Genomic DNA, 17,628 nt, shown 5'->3' with positions numbered 1-17,628 from the left:
ATGCTGGAATTGTTGACTATGTATATATTGTGTAGTTCTTCACCTTTCTAGTTTTGTGTTTGTTATCCTGCGATAAGAACTGAAACTCATAATTGTTCTTTCGGTTGTGAATCAAATTTAATTGGAAGGCTGAATACCATTTTTAATACTTATAGTTGAATCTGAAGTTAAGTTAAATGTTCATTGTTGACGATACTAGAGCTTCATTTTGAGTTGGAAAAACTAAACTAGGAGTTGAATTGAATAGCTTCTCTAATTATTGTCGAAGTTCTAATTAATTTTTTATTCTGTAGAATGGATTGAAGAATTTGAATAAAAATTCTGAAAAAACAGAGCGTCAATATTGTTTCTTGCTAGTAACATTAGTTTAGGACATCAGTTTTATATTTGTTGTTGAAAATAATTTATCTTCCTTTTGTAACTTCATTATTTTTTATTAATATTGTTCTATTACACAGTTTCTACGACTATAACTTATATTTGTTTATGTAAGAGTGCTACCCTATTGTTGGATCTAAAACAATAAAATGACTTGCACACAAGATTAGCACTATACAGGTGACCAACTACCCTATTCTACTATATTTGTATGGGTTGGCTTCTATTACCATGTTCTCTGTTCCTCATTTCGGCTGCTATTAATGGTTATTGTTGTACATCATATTCGTTTTTAGTCTCTTTTAGCTACCCACTCTTTCGAAGTTTCTAATAAGTAAGTAAACTTCTAAACATAAGTTAAAGGAATAGAATACGAGTACTCCTACCACTCCAATCGAACCTCCACAACTACTAACCTGCATAAAAATCAACCCAACCTAACAGTTCACAATTTACATAGCGCACAGCTCAACATCAATACTCTAACAATTACATATCCTCAACAATAACCTCAATAATTCATCAATCACAAGTTCTACAAAAATGCACTCACAAGATCAGTAATACACAAGATCAAGTTCACTAACACAGAAGGTCAAGTTTACCTGTGGTAAAGATGTGCAATGCAATGAAATGCAATGTCAAGTATATTGATGCATGTCTGACCTAACGATACACACCCATTGTCTCTCAGTTCGGGACCCATGGGGGACATATCTGTCCATGCATCCATTGCGGCGCGCGACACGACCCTCGATAATAGTATCATTCGTGGGATGCGACACGTCCCTCGATAATAGTATCCGTCGCAGCGCGCGACACATCCCTCGAAATGGTACATCCTCTTTAATTTCTTATTTTTCCTCAATTCACATAACACTTATCACAATCATGTCTCAGAACCAATGCAAATGACATGCTCACATAAATAATGAGGAGATGACCATTTTCATGATAATGCACAATTCACAACAACACAAGCGTGATACAACATCAACAATGAGTCAATAATTCTTTTAAACCATTCTCAACACATCACACACCAACAATTAATCACATTGTCTTTTATTACCCCTTTTTCATCATTAGAATTATTAAATATGGACAAGTCAACCCATCCTCAAGTCTCATTACTCCACAACACATATCACAAGGAAATTCACGATTCTACACACTTACCAAGGGTTTAGAAATTCATTTGCCTCAAATAGTCGAACAATCACTCCGGGACTTGAGTCTTCCTCTTTCGGTGTACTTCCACATCAATACAATCTATTCAAATAAATAACCACAATAAGATTTCGAACTAACAACACTCATATTACTATATGTTTAGCCTATGCCCAAAAATTCACCCAAACCAATAATCAAGTTCTTAAATCTTGATGCCAATTAACATGTCAACTCTCATATTTCCAAATTTCAAATCTAGTGTTAAGTCTTAATTCCTTCAATATCATAATCTAATGGTATTCATATTATATAATACACCTAATATTTAATTATCTATCTCAATATAGAAAAACTTGAATTATAATGTAATAACTATCATATTATACTAAAAGTGGGAAGTCACAAAAGTAAAAGTTGAAATATTATTTTACCCCTATCTTAATTCAAAATCTTATAAAATATCTGAGCAATTAAATATTAAATAATAATTATATCATATTATATTATATTAAATACTAAAAATGAAAAGTTGTTTTAAAACATATTTTAAGAATGTCTCTCCATTCTCTAACATAACTTTGTCTCTCCATTCTCTAACATAACTTTTGAGCTCTCTACAGAATTCTAAGCAAACTTTTGCCTTATAAATATCATGTGCATGAGGTAAAATTATTATTGGCAAATACATAAGCTAATTCGCCTTTCATAGCTCATAAGAAAAAGAAATTGATTTCATCAATTACAAAAAATGCTTAAGCATGGAGATCACAGATTAAGGTAGAAGGTTGTAGTGGAGTGTTCTCTTGCTTTCCGAAGGGTTTAGGCTTAGTGATGTCTGTCGTAGTAGTACTTTTATTCTTGTACTGTCTTTCTTTTGCTTTCTACCACCAATTGTTTTTATGGTGTTTCAGTTATTGCGCTTTTTTTTTTGTTGTTGTTATTGTTTTCGTAATAGTTGTTATATTATATTATATTCTCTTTACTGTCATTTTTCTTTTTCATATTTACTCTGATTTGCTATACTCTACTCAAGTTGAGGGTCTTCTGAATTGAGGTAAGGTTTGTGCACATCCTACACTCCCTAGACAAATTTCACGAAATATGTTATTATTATAAAAGAAATAGTTATAAAATCAGACAACAAATTTAAACGTTTGGGCTGAATTGATAAATGTACATCTATTTTTCTTTGTTAGCAAGTTTTGTCAAGAATATGTTTATTCATCCTGTTTGGTAAGTTATTGATAATTTTTAAGATTTCTTTTGTCGTTAAATTTCAATTCTCTTCATTAATTCAGTATTTAGAGTAAGAGGTATTTAATGCATTTACAGTAATTTAGAGCATGAAATTCAAACGGCATATTTCTATGTACCATTATGGGGCTATATGATATTGATTTTCTTTACGTATTTATTGCTAGATGGTAACTGTATTTGTCCGCTTTTTCAAATTTATTTCTATTCAGCAAATAAATAACTAAAGTAATGAATTACACTTAACACAATACAAGTTTAAATTTTAAATTCACAAATTTTAAATGGTGTCTCCGTAGCATAACAACAAATATTTTCTCAAGTGACATAGCTTTAAAAATAGATTTTTGATTTATTATTTTGTTACACAAATTTTATAATAAAAGCTGAAAATATATATGCAACACATGTTCTATATATATATATATATATATATATATGTTATGGTGTGTGAAGCAATGAATATGATGTCAAGCACCACTGGTAAATTTTGTCTCTACTTTTGTCAAAAATAGATATTATCTTATTCTGGAGAAAAATATGATGCATACTTCGTTATACATAAATTGTAAATTATAGGATATGTTAGTGCAATTACTTCCCTCTCATGGTCTGTGCCTTTTCTTTTTCCTATTTAAACTTGTAGCTTCCGAATTCCGAATATGGATAACTTATTGATTCTATATTTATTTTCTATCTATAATCTATATGAATAAAGTCTTGCGAATGATGTGTATGTTTTATTTTTCTTCTATTTTTTTGTGTTTTTTCTCCATTAAACTTCACCAATCTAATTTTTATGAATTTTTTTATTATTATCGTAAATCTGTATTGTTATTTGGCTCAAATTAGTCATGTGAGTTTATTGGAAGTGTGTTAACTACTGAACAAAGTTAAAAAATTACCGATAATAGCTTCAACGGAATTGATCTTAAACATTACAATGTGCCCCTCATTTGGTGTTTCTTGCTGCACATTAAAAATTATTACTCACTTCACACGATTTGCATAAAATTTTAATTGTTCGAATGAATCTATAAAAATTCACATAGAACACACGTGCGTTGCACATGTCCAGAAATTAGTGAAAAGAAAAGAAGCGAAAGACCAACTCGCTCCATCGACAGATTAGTAGATGACGCGCAGATTGTGGAACCTTACTCCCAAACCAATGATCCATTCTATGTTATCTCAACCCCCCTTAATCCTTATGATTAGCCTATAATCATTACTCACAATTGTCTACCAATATAATATAATGTCCTACAGAATTCAAGTAGCAGCTCTTCAATTTCTTTTCCTTAACAAAAATATGGACTAACAACTAACAAACCAAAAAAATAAACTAAGGAATGAAAACTAATAACCAGAAGACACATAAACAGAGTACTTTAATGATTAAACCTAAACAGTGAACAACATTGACACTTTCTAAAAATAATAATCACGAAAATTCTTACCTGAAATAGACGCCGCAAGGGTTTCTTTTTTTCTGGGTTTACCAAATTATATCAAAAGCTAGGTAAATTACTCATGCTTCGCACGGGATTGAACTATTTTATTAAGCTTACATATGATCATTCGATCATATTCATATTTTTGATACATACACTACTTTGTCAAGAACATTTTATCATAAGGCAAAGCATTCCTCCGAAATCTTAAAGTGCTATATTCTCTAATTTTTGTTTTTGTTATAGAAAAATTATGAGTCATAGAGAGATTTTAAGTATAAGAAGTCTAAGAAAATTTCCACAGAAATAGTTGGTCAGAAGTAATGAAATTTGATCAATTCCAAAAAGTTATAAAGAACAACATCATACGTTTAAAGAAGAGATCAAAAAGCCTCGAACAACAACACTCCCAAGTAAAGTGGAACATCACGTCCATACAAGAACATAATTGTAACGACTGGGTTCCGTCGTTATAGAAAAGCCAACGGGGAAAAGTTTTGGGTCGGAAACATTTTTCGTAGTAACTTGGAATTTTCTAACCTAATCCAGATTTGAACGAAATCGGAGTCATTAAGGTGTAGGGAAATGTGACAACAATAGGGTGATTTATTTATGATTATGATTACATGAGAGGATAGATAACTCGTTAAGGAATCCGTATGACTTTACGGAATTGAATTCGGATTAGTAGAACTTCCGGAATCGATCTTAGCGTGAACGGTATTTTCTGAGCGTCTTTGGTTAAAGGTGTGTTGTGAAATGGGGGTCTTAAAATTATTAAAATAGCTCACTGGTTCCGTGCAAGCTGTTGGGGCGTGATTTCTACCGCCAGGGCGGGGAAGCTGTAGCGGGGTGAGGGCCGTTGTGGCGGGTTCGACGCGATTTAAAGTCGTAAATAAACCCCTAAACGAGCTTATTTTGTACTTTTTGATTTTTAGAGCTAAGGAACGAACACAGGCGACTCCTAACAATTTTTCACCATTCTTGAGGCTAAAGGTAAGTTTTTCACTCCCCGAATCCATTTTTCGATCCGTAGAACGTAATAGAATGAACAATTAATGATGGGGAAGTGTTTTGATCTAGATTCTATGATTGAAACAACCCTATTTTAGATACTTGGGATCATGGGTATGATCTAGGTGTAACATCCGACAATTTAAAGTGGCTTAGAAGGAGCTTGAAATTTGGGAATAGTCATTTTTGGAAAAATGACGAATCTGGAAATTTGGCTAAGTGTGGAAATCAATGAGTTTTTGGCCAATTCTGAGTAGTCGTAACTCCTAGCTCAGGATGAGTTAGGAGTAATTCCAGTTATGATTGCGAAGCCCTTGGAACAATCTTTCCAACGCCACTGAGTTTGCTCAATTCCGAGTTCGTATGAGGGAGTTATGCCCTGTGGAAGTTGGGCAGTTGGAAGGGAAATCCATCCGGAAATTTAAGGGCATTTTGGTCCTTTCACAAATTATTTATTTTGAGCTCATATTGTTGTATTAGGATGACCCTTGGATCATTTTTTTTGCCCCATTTTGAAGAGAAAGAGTTAGGGTTCTTGAGAGTGAAGAAGAGAAGAAGGAGAAGAAGAAGAAGAGAAGAAAGAGGAGAAAGGAGATCAACAAGCTTCCGTCGTGGATTATCGTCGGGGGTGATCCCTATTAGGTATGTGAGTTTTTGTGTGGGTTACCCTTTCCCTCACACACACCAAGTTTATTCTATGAATTGAGAAAAGATTGGGAATTGTTGTTGAAGTGTCGAAGTTGTAGTTGTTGTTGATATTGTTGTTGAAGTTGTTGAAGTTATTGTTCCTTGTGAGACTTGATTGGGTTGTGCATTTAAGTTGAAACCTATTGTATGTTGAGGAAATTTTGATTCTAAGAGGTATGCCCCTTTTGAAGTTGATCCACCATCTATTCGCAGAAACTTCTGGGCTGTCGATACCCATCTACGGGCCTGACCTACGGACCGTAGATCGATTGACNTTGAATTCGGGCGAGTAAAACTCCCAGAATCGATCTTAGCGTGAACCGTATTTTCTGAGTGTCGTTGGTTAAAAGTGTGTTGTGAAATAGGGGTCTTGGAATTATTAAAATAGCTCACTGGTTCCGTGCAAGTTGTTGGGGCGTGATTTCTACCGCCAGGGCGGGGAAGCTTTAGCGGGGTGAGGGTCGTTGTGGCGGATTCGACGCGACTTAAAGTCGTAAATAAACCCCTAAACGAGCTTATTTTGCACTTTTTGATTTTTAGAGTTAAGGAACGAACCCCAGGCGACTCCTAACATTTTTCCACCATTCTTGAGGCTAAAGGTAAGTTTTTCACTCTCCGAATCCGTTTTTCGATTCGTAGAACGTAATAGAATGAACAATTAATGATGGAGGAGTGTTTTGATCTAGATTCTATGGTTGAAACAGCCCTATTTTAGATACTTGGGATCATGAATATGATCTAGGGTTGTTAGAATTGTTAGTAATTCGGGTAATTAGTGATTGTTTATTGATTCCCGTGTTATTATAATTGTTTGTAGACCAAGAAAAAGCGGAACGAATCTGGAAAGGGAAGGATCAAGTTTCTTAGGGTTTCAAGCTTGTTTTGAGGTAGGTGGTGATTGTGTATTAATACTGCACTTGCTCTTATTTTTGTACAATACAGGGGATCTTCAAGTGGCAACTGACAGACCTCGCTTAGGACATCAGTGATCGTTCGAATTCAAGGGTGAGCCAATTCTTCCGAGCTGCCATGAGTTCTCTTTCATCTATGTCCACCATTTCCAGACTTAGACTATGTCCTAGTTAGTTGATTAGTTCATTCGATTGGGGTTGCATCCCTTCTTGTTTAAACTTGTTGAACTTTAGATGTTTTGGTACATTGACTTTCAGGTTCTAGGCATTACTTCCGCAATGTTAGTTTATTATTGTTAGACTTTTGTTAGAGTTTATGGGAACTCTATTTATTTCCTTAGTATTTAACTTGCTTCTGCAACTTAAATGCCTTAGTTTTGGGTTAGTTGCTTGGTTTGGGTTGTAGAAGTGGTTCTCCCACCGGAGAGTTAGTGTGGGTGCCAATCACAACGGTCTGGGTCGTGACAATAATTAACTAAACTCAAAAAGAAGACCTTCAGCTCCTTTCTTATGAACCTCCATCAATCTATTTTTATTATAGTATGACGTATCATGTATATGTTAAAAATAATCCTAAGATTATTAGTATCATAAATGTCATTCCTTATGGTCTCAAAGTAGTCATTACTATTGCTTAGGTTTCATATCATTGTCCCCAAGTTATTTGGAATTGAACCATAGTTATTGTTATGGTTATAGTATACAGTTACAAAGAATTAATGCAATTATCAACCAAGCAGTAGGTGACATCTGAATGGAACTGTTCACAACTGGATATTCTATACAAAAATTTTGACACATAACATAATAAAATTTCACAACATAATTTTGTGAGCACTTGAACTCACAAATATCCACAAATAATAATAAAGACAACCTTACTTTCCTAGCAATCAAGAAGAAAAAGGCACAAAAAGATAGTCTATCAGGCTGTATCCAATTTTACATATTTTTTAAAACGATTGTTAGTATCAAAAAGAGTTATTACTACAATAAAAATGATCTTTAACGGCAATTAATAGTTTAATTATTGCTAAATATGTATTTTCAGAGGCAATTGGTACTCTCTATAAATGTCCCTAAAGTTTATAGCAACAAAATCTAATGATAATTAATTAATGTCGGTAAAGGCTCTAGCACTCTTCGTTAATGTGCATATTTATTGCCGATAAAAATTATTTATGTTATAGTGTACTTTGGACATTTGTTTGTTTCAAGAATACTTGATCTCATATTATGCCCAAAAAGAAGAGACGAAGAAATATGACAAATTACTTAACTTGCGACAAAAGAAGTGGACTAATTGTGTCTATACTAATATTCTAGGAAAAGCGCAATGACATACTAATTGTTTGTACCTAAGAAAAAACAATCAAAATAATATACTAACTGTGGCAAGCAAGAGAGTAAACTGTTTGGTTCTTTTAACAAACTTCATCATTGGTTCCGTATTAGTTATCACATATTTGTTGTTGTGTGCTATCAAATATAGCACAACCCACAAACACTTTTCTCAAAAAGTATATGAAAAAACCTGTAGAGAGGGACAAAAGAGAAGATAAATTTTCAATTATCCTCGTTGAAATTTTTAACAGAGTTCAGAAAAAGTTACCAAAATAGCAAATAGAAATGGTCATAGATACATGAATCACTATGACTTACAGTAAAAGATTAAGCTTCATGAAATATGAGGAAGAAAACATTGAGGAATGAAACATACTTCATAAGAAGTTTAACTAATGTATTTGAATTCGACTCCCCTATAGAAAAATAAAACCTACAAATAATAGTGACAGAAATAAAAGTTGTTTATAACTAAAGAATCAAATGTAATGAATTCAACAATTTCAACAGCATTATGAGTTGTGGAATGAGAGGTGCAAGAGTAGTAATATCGCATTGCAATCAAAATCAATATTCTTTGTTTATACGAAGAAACCTGTAGAAAGGGACAAAAGAGAAGATCAATTTTCAATCATCTTTGCTGAAATTTTTAAGAGAGTTAAAAAAAAACTCACCAAAATAGTAAAAAAAAATTGTCATAATTACACGAATCACTATGACTTATAGTAAATATTAAGCTCCATGAAATAGCAGGAAGAAAACTTTGAGGAATGAAACAAACTTCATAAGAAGCTTCATTAATGTATTTGAATTCGACTACCCTACAACGAAAAAACACCTACAAATAATAGTGGCAGGAAATAGCTATATTTATAGACAACAAAGGGTAGTGTGAACAAATGTTTAGTGTGCCTTATCGGAAAGGTCGCAACTCTTTTGAAAAGTTACAACCCTTTGGAAAGGTCACAACCTTTCATAAAAGTCTCAATTTATCATAAAAGTCGCAACTCTTCGTAAAAGTCACAACTTTTTATAAAAGTTACAACTTTTGATATAAAAGTCGCAACTTTTCATAAAAGTCACAATTTTTCATCAAAAGGGAAGGCTAGTTTTGGAAATAAATAAATTGAAAGGAAATTCTGATTTGTGGTGGCGCCACGTAGGCGAGCCTAGGGTTCTCTTATATATGATTGTCAAACCTCAATTAACTTATTCTAATATATGGGTCATATATGGTATTAAATAAAGGGAAAAGGGTCAAAAATGCCTTTAAACTATGTGAAAGGAACAAAAATGTCCTCCGTTTATAGTTTGGCTCAAAAATGCCTTTGCAATCAATACTTTGGTCCAGAAATGCCCCTATAGTTACAAAATGGGTCAAAAATGTTCTTTTTCGGAATAAATATATTATTTTTTCTTTTTAAACACATCTTCTTCCTAATTAAAATATTATTAAAGAACACTATTCTTTTTTTCTTTCTTCTAAAATCACTTTAACAAATAAAAATGTGGGAAATATATGTTCTTCTTAATCTCATTTTATCAATTAAAATAGAATAATTTCATGTACCCTTTCGACAAATAATATATGCCTTATATATAAGATCATAGTATACCCATCATTAATTTATATTAATATAACTATAAAAAATAATGATAATAAAATAACAAATATTTTAATTTTTTATTTTTTTTCTAGAATTGAAGTAAGATAGAGATTTGATAAAAAAATTAAAAACATTAATTGAAAAAGAATGTGTCAAAAAGAAAATAATAATATATTTATTTGGAAAATGAGTATTTTTGACCCATTAAATAACAATAAGGGCATTTTTGGTCCAAAGTATTAAAGGCAAGGGTATTTTTGAACCAAACTACAAAACGGAGGGCATCTTTGTTCCTTTCACATAGTTTAAGGGCATTTTGAGCCAAAGTATTGACGGTAAGGACATTTTTGAGCCAAACTACAAACGGAGGACATTTTTGTTCCTTTCACATAGTCTAAGGGCATTTTTTACCCTTTTCCCTTAAATAAATTATGGACTTAGCCCATTAGTCACCAATTAAAATTAATTATTTAAAAATCACACATTCACTAAGCAATCATAATTAATATATAGCTCAAAAATTTTCAAATCAACTTCACCGATTAATCAAAGTTAACTCATGCAATTATCAAAATAGATAATATGATCATTTTAATGATAATTTTCAAAAACGACTTTTACGGGTCATTACAAAAAGTTAGCCCGAAAGACTGATGCAACAACCATACTCTCACCAAAATAAATCATTTTGCTTCGATAATTGCAAAACAAAATACCCAACATCCACTTTTTTATAATTTCCATTTGTCAATTATCAGATCATTAAAGCAATGCAACAGTCACCAAACAAAATAATAAAGACAATAAAAATGTTTGAATTAAAATTAAGACGGAAGCAAAAATCATCTCGTGAATAAAAAATTTAATTTGACACATATAAAGTAATATAAATTTCAGTTGCTAAATTTGAATGATTCTACAATTTTATATTGATAGTGAATGAGCAGATTCAAGATTATCAGATAAATCATGAATACAAAACTAACATCTATATATATAATATATAATAGGTGGGTGGTAACGCCTACGTGTCACCGCCACAAAAAAATAGTACTTTTTTTTAAAAAAAATTACAAAATTATATTGGAAAAAAATAACAATACTCGTGTATCGGTAGTTTGTCATGGGGTTTTAATCTTTATTTTGAAAACAAATAATTATCTAACTTAAAACTTCCTATTACACTCCTACTTCTAAACAAATTGAAAAACTTTTAAATTAAAACTATTTAAATTATTTATTTTTAAAAAACGCACATATGGAAGTTTTTTAAAAAAAATTATCATTTAAATATTATTAGTATTATTATTATTATTTAATAATAATAATAATATAATTATTATTATATTTTAAAATATATCCAATTAAATATAATGTTTTAATCTTTATTTTGAAAAAACAAATTATTATCCCACTAAATAGGAAGTTTTAAAACTTCCTATTACTACTTCTAAACAAATTGAAAAACTTTTAAACTAAACTTATTTTTTAAATTATTTATTTTTAAAAAATGCATTAAGTTTCTTTTAAATTTATCATTTAACTATTATTTAATGTTTTAAGTTTTATATCGGATCTTTTTTCTTATTTGCATTTTAAATAATTTTATTTTAATAAAATACAACTATAATCTACATGTTCTATCTTTACCTGATAAAAATACTTGAACTAATAATAATAATAATAATAATAATAATAAAAATAATAATATTATTATTATTATTATCCCACTAAATAGGAAGTTTTAAAAATTCATATTACACTCCTACTTCTAAACAAATTGAAAAAAATTTAAACTAAAATTATTTATTTAAAAAAAAACCATTGTAGGGAAGTTTCTTTTAAATTTATCATTTAACTATTATTTAATGTTTTAAGATTTATATCAGATCTTTTTTCTTATTTGCATTTTAAATAATTATATTTTAATAAAATACAACCTATAATCTACATGTTTTATCTTTACTGATAAAAATACTTGAACTAATAATAATAATAATAATAATAATAATAATAATTAAAAAAAAAATTCATTTAAGAAAATTAAAGTTCTGTAAACTTTTAAATTAAAATTATTCATTTAAGAAAATACACTAACAAAACAATCTGTTAAATTTACTTGAATTAAATTAATATAAAACACGGAAGTTCAGTTTAGCACTTTCCCTTCAAGTTTATCCCATTTCTCCACTACCCTTGAAACACGGATGCACAGTTTAAAATTTTAAAAATTAAAATTTAAAATTTCAATAAACAACAAAAATGTCGTCCTTTTTCTTTTAGAAAATTTTATTTTTAAACTAATAGGAAATGGTTACAAAATTCAAATGTTTTATATATACACTACTGATAAAGAAAATCATTGTTTACAAGTTGTTCTCTCAACTCTTTTGTATTTTTCTTTTTTATTTTATTTTATATGTAGTTGTTGTGCTTTATTTTTTTATTTTTTTTTATAAATTCTTGAATTAAGTATTAATTTCTATATTCTTTTTCGGGTTTATGTTATCGAATTCAAAAGGTGAGATTTTAATGTTTTGAAGATCCTTGAAGTAGAAAAGCAACACTAAAATTACTTCAAAGTAATTGCCAGAGGTTTGTTTCTATAATATTTTTTTAATATTTGATAAATTTTTCATTATATTAATTCATATCTCTTTTTTGTTTTTTGTGTTTTTTTTTTTGTGGATTTTCAACTTAGCACAAGATAAATGAGAAATTGTCATAGCAAAATTTATAAACTTATAATACTATCACTATCATAAACATAGAAGACATTAAATTGTTTATCATAATATTATACTTTGATTAGAATGGTGAGTTCTAGAATATATATATATATATATTGTGCTTAATTTTTTGAATTCAAGTGCTAATCTTTATATTTCTTTCGTGTTTATGTTGTCAAATTTAAACGCTTTATATATACACTACTGATAAAGAAAATCATTGTTTACAAGTTGTTCTCTCAACTTTTTTGTATTTCCCTTTTTTATTTTATTTTATCTGTAGTTGTTATGCTTAATTTTTGTTAATAAATTCTTGAATTCAAGTGCTATTTTCTATATTCTTTTTCGGGTTTATATTGTCGAATTCAAAAGGTAAGATTTTAATGTTTGGAAGATCCTTGAAGTAGAAAAGCAACACCAAAATTACTTCAAAATAATTGCCAGAGGTTTGTTTCTATAATATTTTTTTAGAATTTAATAAGTTTATTCATTATATTAATTCATATATCTTTCTTTTTTTTTCTTTTTTTACACATTTTCAACCTTAGCACAAGATAAATGAGAATTGTCATAGCAAAATTTATAAACTGATAATACCTATCACTATCATAAACGTAGAAGGCAATAAATTATGTTTATCATAATATTACTTCAAAAAATATCACAATTCTAAGTCATTTAGCAAATTTAAGACTATTCACAATATTATATAACAACATTAAATTAAGTTGAAATTTGCGATATAACTATAATTACACATAATATATTTTAGCGGATAGAGTTCAAATCAACAGCCTCTCATTTTCATCTATATGTTTTATGAAACAATTAAAATTAAAATTTAATATATCCAATACATACAATGAGTAAATCTAATATAGTGGTTGTATTAATTATGATTATTTTTACATTTATGTCAATTTTTTAATTATATTTTTACACAAAATTAATACAATAAATAATATTTTGAATCTTTTAATTTTGAATAAAACATCTATAAAATGTATCAACATGTTATTTAATCGATATCAAATATTTCATATGGAATGTTAGAATTAATAAATTATTAACATAGTTTTTTTATTCAAATGACATAAAAAGAATAAAGTACAGATACATATAANTATATAATATTTTATTAGTTATTTTTAATTAAAAAATTATTAAATTTTAAATCATCTGCGCAATGCGCGGGCACGTATACTAGTATTATTATTATTATATATATATAATAGGAGAAGTAAAAAGTGTCACATGTCAGCACCACATAATTTCTCAAATTTCTATGAATTAAAATTATTAAAATTAATTATATGTAATTAATTTAAATAATATATTACAATTAAAAAACCAAATTAAAAATTTAAAGCAGTTCTAAAAATTAACAGTGATATATTTTAAAACAGTATATTGGTATTGTTTTAAAAAAAGATTTTTCTTCTATTCCTAACGTCTTATTTTTGAAAAAGTTAATACATTCTTATTTGAATATGTTTATATTTATTCTTATCTTCAAAATTCAAAAACCCAATACTCAAACTTTATAACTCTATTTTATAATTTATAAAATTTATATGGAATACAATTTTAAATGTAGATTTAATTTAAAGATTTGAAGTTCAAGATAACTACTTAACAAGATTGTATATCACTTTATTAAGTTATGGATTTCTTTAGATAATAATGTTTGTCAAATATCAAATTCTTATCAGATTTATTGCCAAAAAATGATGTGTGTGTATATATATATATAATGTGTATTTTAGTCTAAATTTGTTTTGAAAATTAAAATTAAAATTCAAAATATTTTTTTAATATACAGATATTTGTATTATTTAAAGATAACAATTTCTATTTTTTTTTAAAAAATTATACAAAGCTACAAACTAAATAATACTTTCTAAAAGTCACTTTATAAGTAGTATATTTTTCAAAAATAAAATAAAAAATTACAAAGCGATAAACTAAATAATAAGTTCTAAAAGTGATTTTTATAGTAATTAAAAGAATTTATGTGTTAGAGAAAAAGTTTTTTCTGCATAGATTTTAAATTATTTCATAAATGCATAAAAGACAAAACAGTTTTAAAACTGCTCATTAACCAACCACTAGCATAGTGCAATTTCCAAAGAAAAATTAATTTACACTGTAGTATATATATTCTTATGTCCCTAGTTACTTGTTCACTTTTAAATTGACACATCTATTAAAAAAAAAATTGATAAGTTTATTATTTTACCTCTATTAATTAGAAAATGGATGAATTAAAAACTTAAGATTTTAAAGAAGTTTTACCTTTTTCAAAGTAATTATTTGAGAGTATAATAAGAAAAAAAATTATTTTTTCTTAATTTGTCAGAATGAATAAGTAATTAGGAACAATTAAAAAAAAAAAGATAAGTAATTAGAAACTGAGGGAGTATATCTCAGAGTGAAAAAATTAAAACTTAAATGAGGCATAACATTTGGATAACTTTTCTGAAATCGTATCCACTTTTTCATTTGCATATCTTCCCACGTACGATTCATATATAATTGCATATATTTGCGTTTTCTTTTTGCTTTCCGAAAATTCAAAGTAGGAATTTTTTTTTTTTTTTTTTTTAAAGATTTCGAGTGATATATAATTTAGTATGCTTAAAAATTCAAATATAAGACCAACTATATTATTATTCAATAAAAATTGGACTCGCTGTTCCGCAGTTTATGACTCTTCTTGCAAGGTTTGTTTTGCAGGTTTGATGTTCATTTAATCTACTTTTTTTTTGAAAAATTAACTTTGTAAATTATTTATAGTTGATAAAATTTCTTCTTCTTATTTTTTTTGTAGGAGAAAACAAGGGTGATGTCCAGAAAAAAAATGAGGATGACGTCCAGTTGGAGACAAGACACGAAAAGAAAATAAAAAGTAATTATATTAATCTTCAGAAGCTTGAGGATTGAAACAAATGATAAGAGATGAACACGCGATGGTATATAATATAATGTTTTTGATTTGTTTGTGGTTAATTTAAAAAAGTTTAATATAAAAAAAAAAAGTTAATAACTTTTATCTGTTAGTTTTATTAAGAGTCACGGCCATATGTGAAAACATAGGAGAGGATATTTATAATTTTAGATATAATATATATTATTTTTGTCAAATAGTAGTTTTTTTTGTTCATTGAAATGATTTTTCAGTTTTTGTATAAATAACTAGTCTTTCTAATAATTAATTAACATTAATTTAGGAAATTTAACTTTGTAAACTATTTGTAGTTGGGTAAATTCTTTATTATTGTTTTTTAAGGAGAAAGTGAGGGTGGTGTCCTAAAGAAAATAAGAATGATGTCCACTTGGAGACAAGATACAAAAAAAAATATAAAGTGATTATATGAATTTTCATAAGCTTGATAATTGAAGCAAATGATAAGAGATACACAATATATATAACTTTGTGCTCTAACTTTAGTTATTGTTTTTTTGATTAATTATAAACAACATTATATATCGATCACAGATTTTTTTTATAGAATTTGTATTCCCTATCTTAATATATATGATAAATACAAGATTATTTTAAAGGTATTAATTCAACTAAAATATTACGTAACTAAGTAATTTCAAAAAGATTTGAATTTTAATTTAAATAAAAAATCCAAAAAGAAACAACAATTGTTGTTTGTTCTTAGTTTTAAAATTTTAAGATAAATATAAAAGTTAGACACTTTTATTTATTAGTTTACTGAAACTCACCGTCATATTTGAAAACATAGGAGAAAGAATATTCTTCTTATAAGTTAAATGTATTGGCTCAATGTTCTGGAAGTTTATTTATTGAAGTCCGCTTTATATTTTATTATTGTTTTTCCCTCAAAGATTGAATAAAGTTAAATACTTCGTATAATTTATTTAAACTATTAACTTCTTTAATTGTTTCATATTTATATAATATATTATCTACAAATAGAATAATTCAAGAGATCAATGGACAAAATATTAAGATTTTAAGCTATGTTGTAAGGTCACTAACTCATATCTTAATTGATATTAAATAATAAAATATATTACAATACATAGCTACTATCATTAATTAAAACTATAATTAAATAAAAACAAAAATGCAAATAGTTCCAAATCATGACTTGAGTTAAGGTAAAACACTACATAAATAAATAAATAGGAAGTGTTATAGCAAACACATATGTTGACAAGAGGATAATAGGGATGGTGTGAACACATTTATGATTTTAATTAATTTGAAAATAAAAGAATTCTTAAAATTATTATTGACAAATTTAGATAATGAACTAAGATTATATTGATTTATTTTCGGAGAGTATTTTATTAAATACATGTCGATGTGCTAAATATGTTAACATTCTCTCACATAAACTTAATATATCATTTTATAATAAGTTAAATCTTGAAATTAATCAATAAACATGTAGTTATGATTAAATTTGTCAACGGATTGCGCAACACGCGGATACGTATACTAGTTAAATAAATAGTTGTGAAGGATGGAGTGCCTAAAAAGTCTTTGACCAAAAAATATGAAGACGTCAATTAGCAAGTTTACGATGATGTGATTGAAAGCCTATGGTGAAACAAGGTTGTGTTTGGAGAGGTTTTTTTAATCTCATAGTTTCACTTACAGAAAATTAACATAAGAAATTAAAAGAAAAAAAGAGTATTCAGAAATAAGATAAAGGCCTCCAATAAATTTACTATCATTATATAATTAATTATTAATACGTATTTATAATTTATAGCTCAATATATAAAAGTTAAAATCATGTTTTTGTGATTATAGTAATTTTGTATTCTCACGAGATATAAACTTTTAGCTTCACGACAAACACCACTTCATAATATCTATTACGGAAAAGGGTTAAAATTGCCCCCGAACTATATGAAATAGACCATTTATACCCTTCGTTACATTTTGGGATAAAAAATGCCCCTGTTGTTATCCTAAGAGACCACAAATACCCTCAAGAGTTAACACCCCAAATTTTTGTTGACGTGGCAAGCCACGTGGGACTAATCCTTCCACCTAAGCGTTGCCAACTAGGATTCACTACAAAAGAACTAG

The sequence above is a fragment of the Solanum stenotomum genome, chromosome 1 (assembly GCF_019186545.1).
Source record: "Solanum stenotomum isolate F172 chromosome 1, ASM1918654v1, whole genome shotgun sequence".
Classification (NCBI taxonomy): domain Eukaryota; kingdom Viridiplantae; phylum Streptophyta; class Magnoliopsida; order Solanales; family Solanaceae; genus Solanum; species Solanum stenotomum.
Note: the sequence above shows the minus strand (reverse complement) of the source record.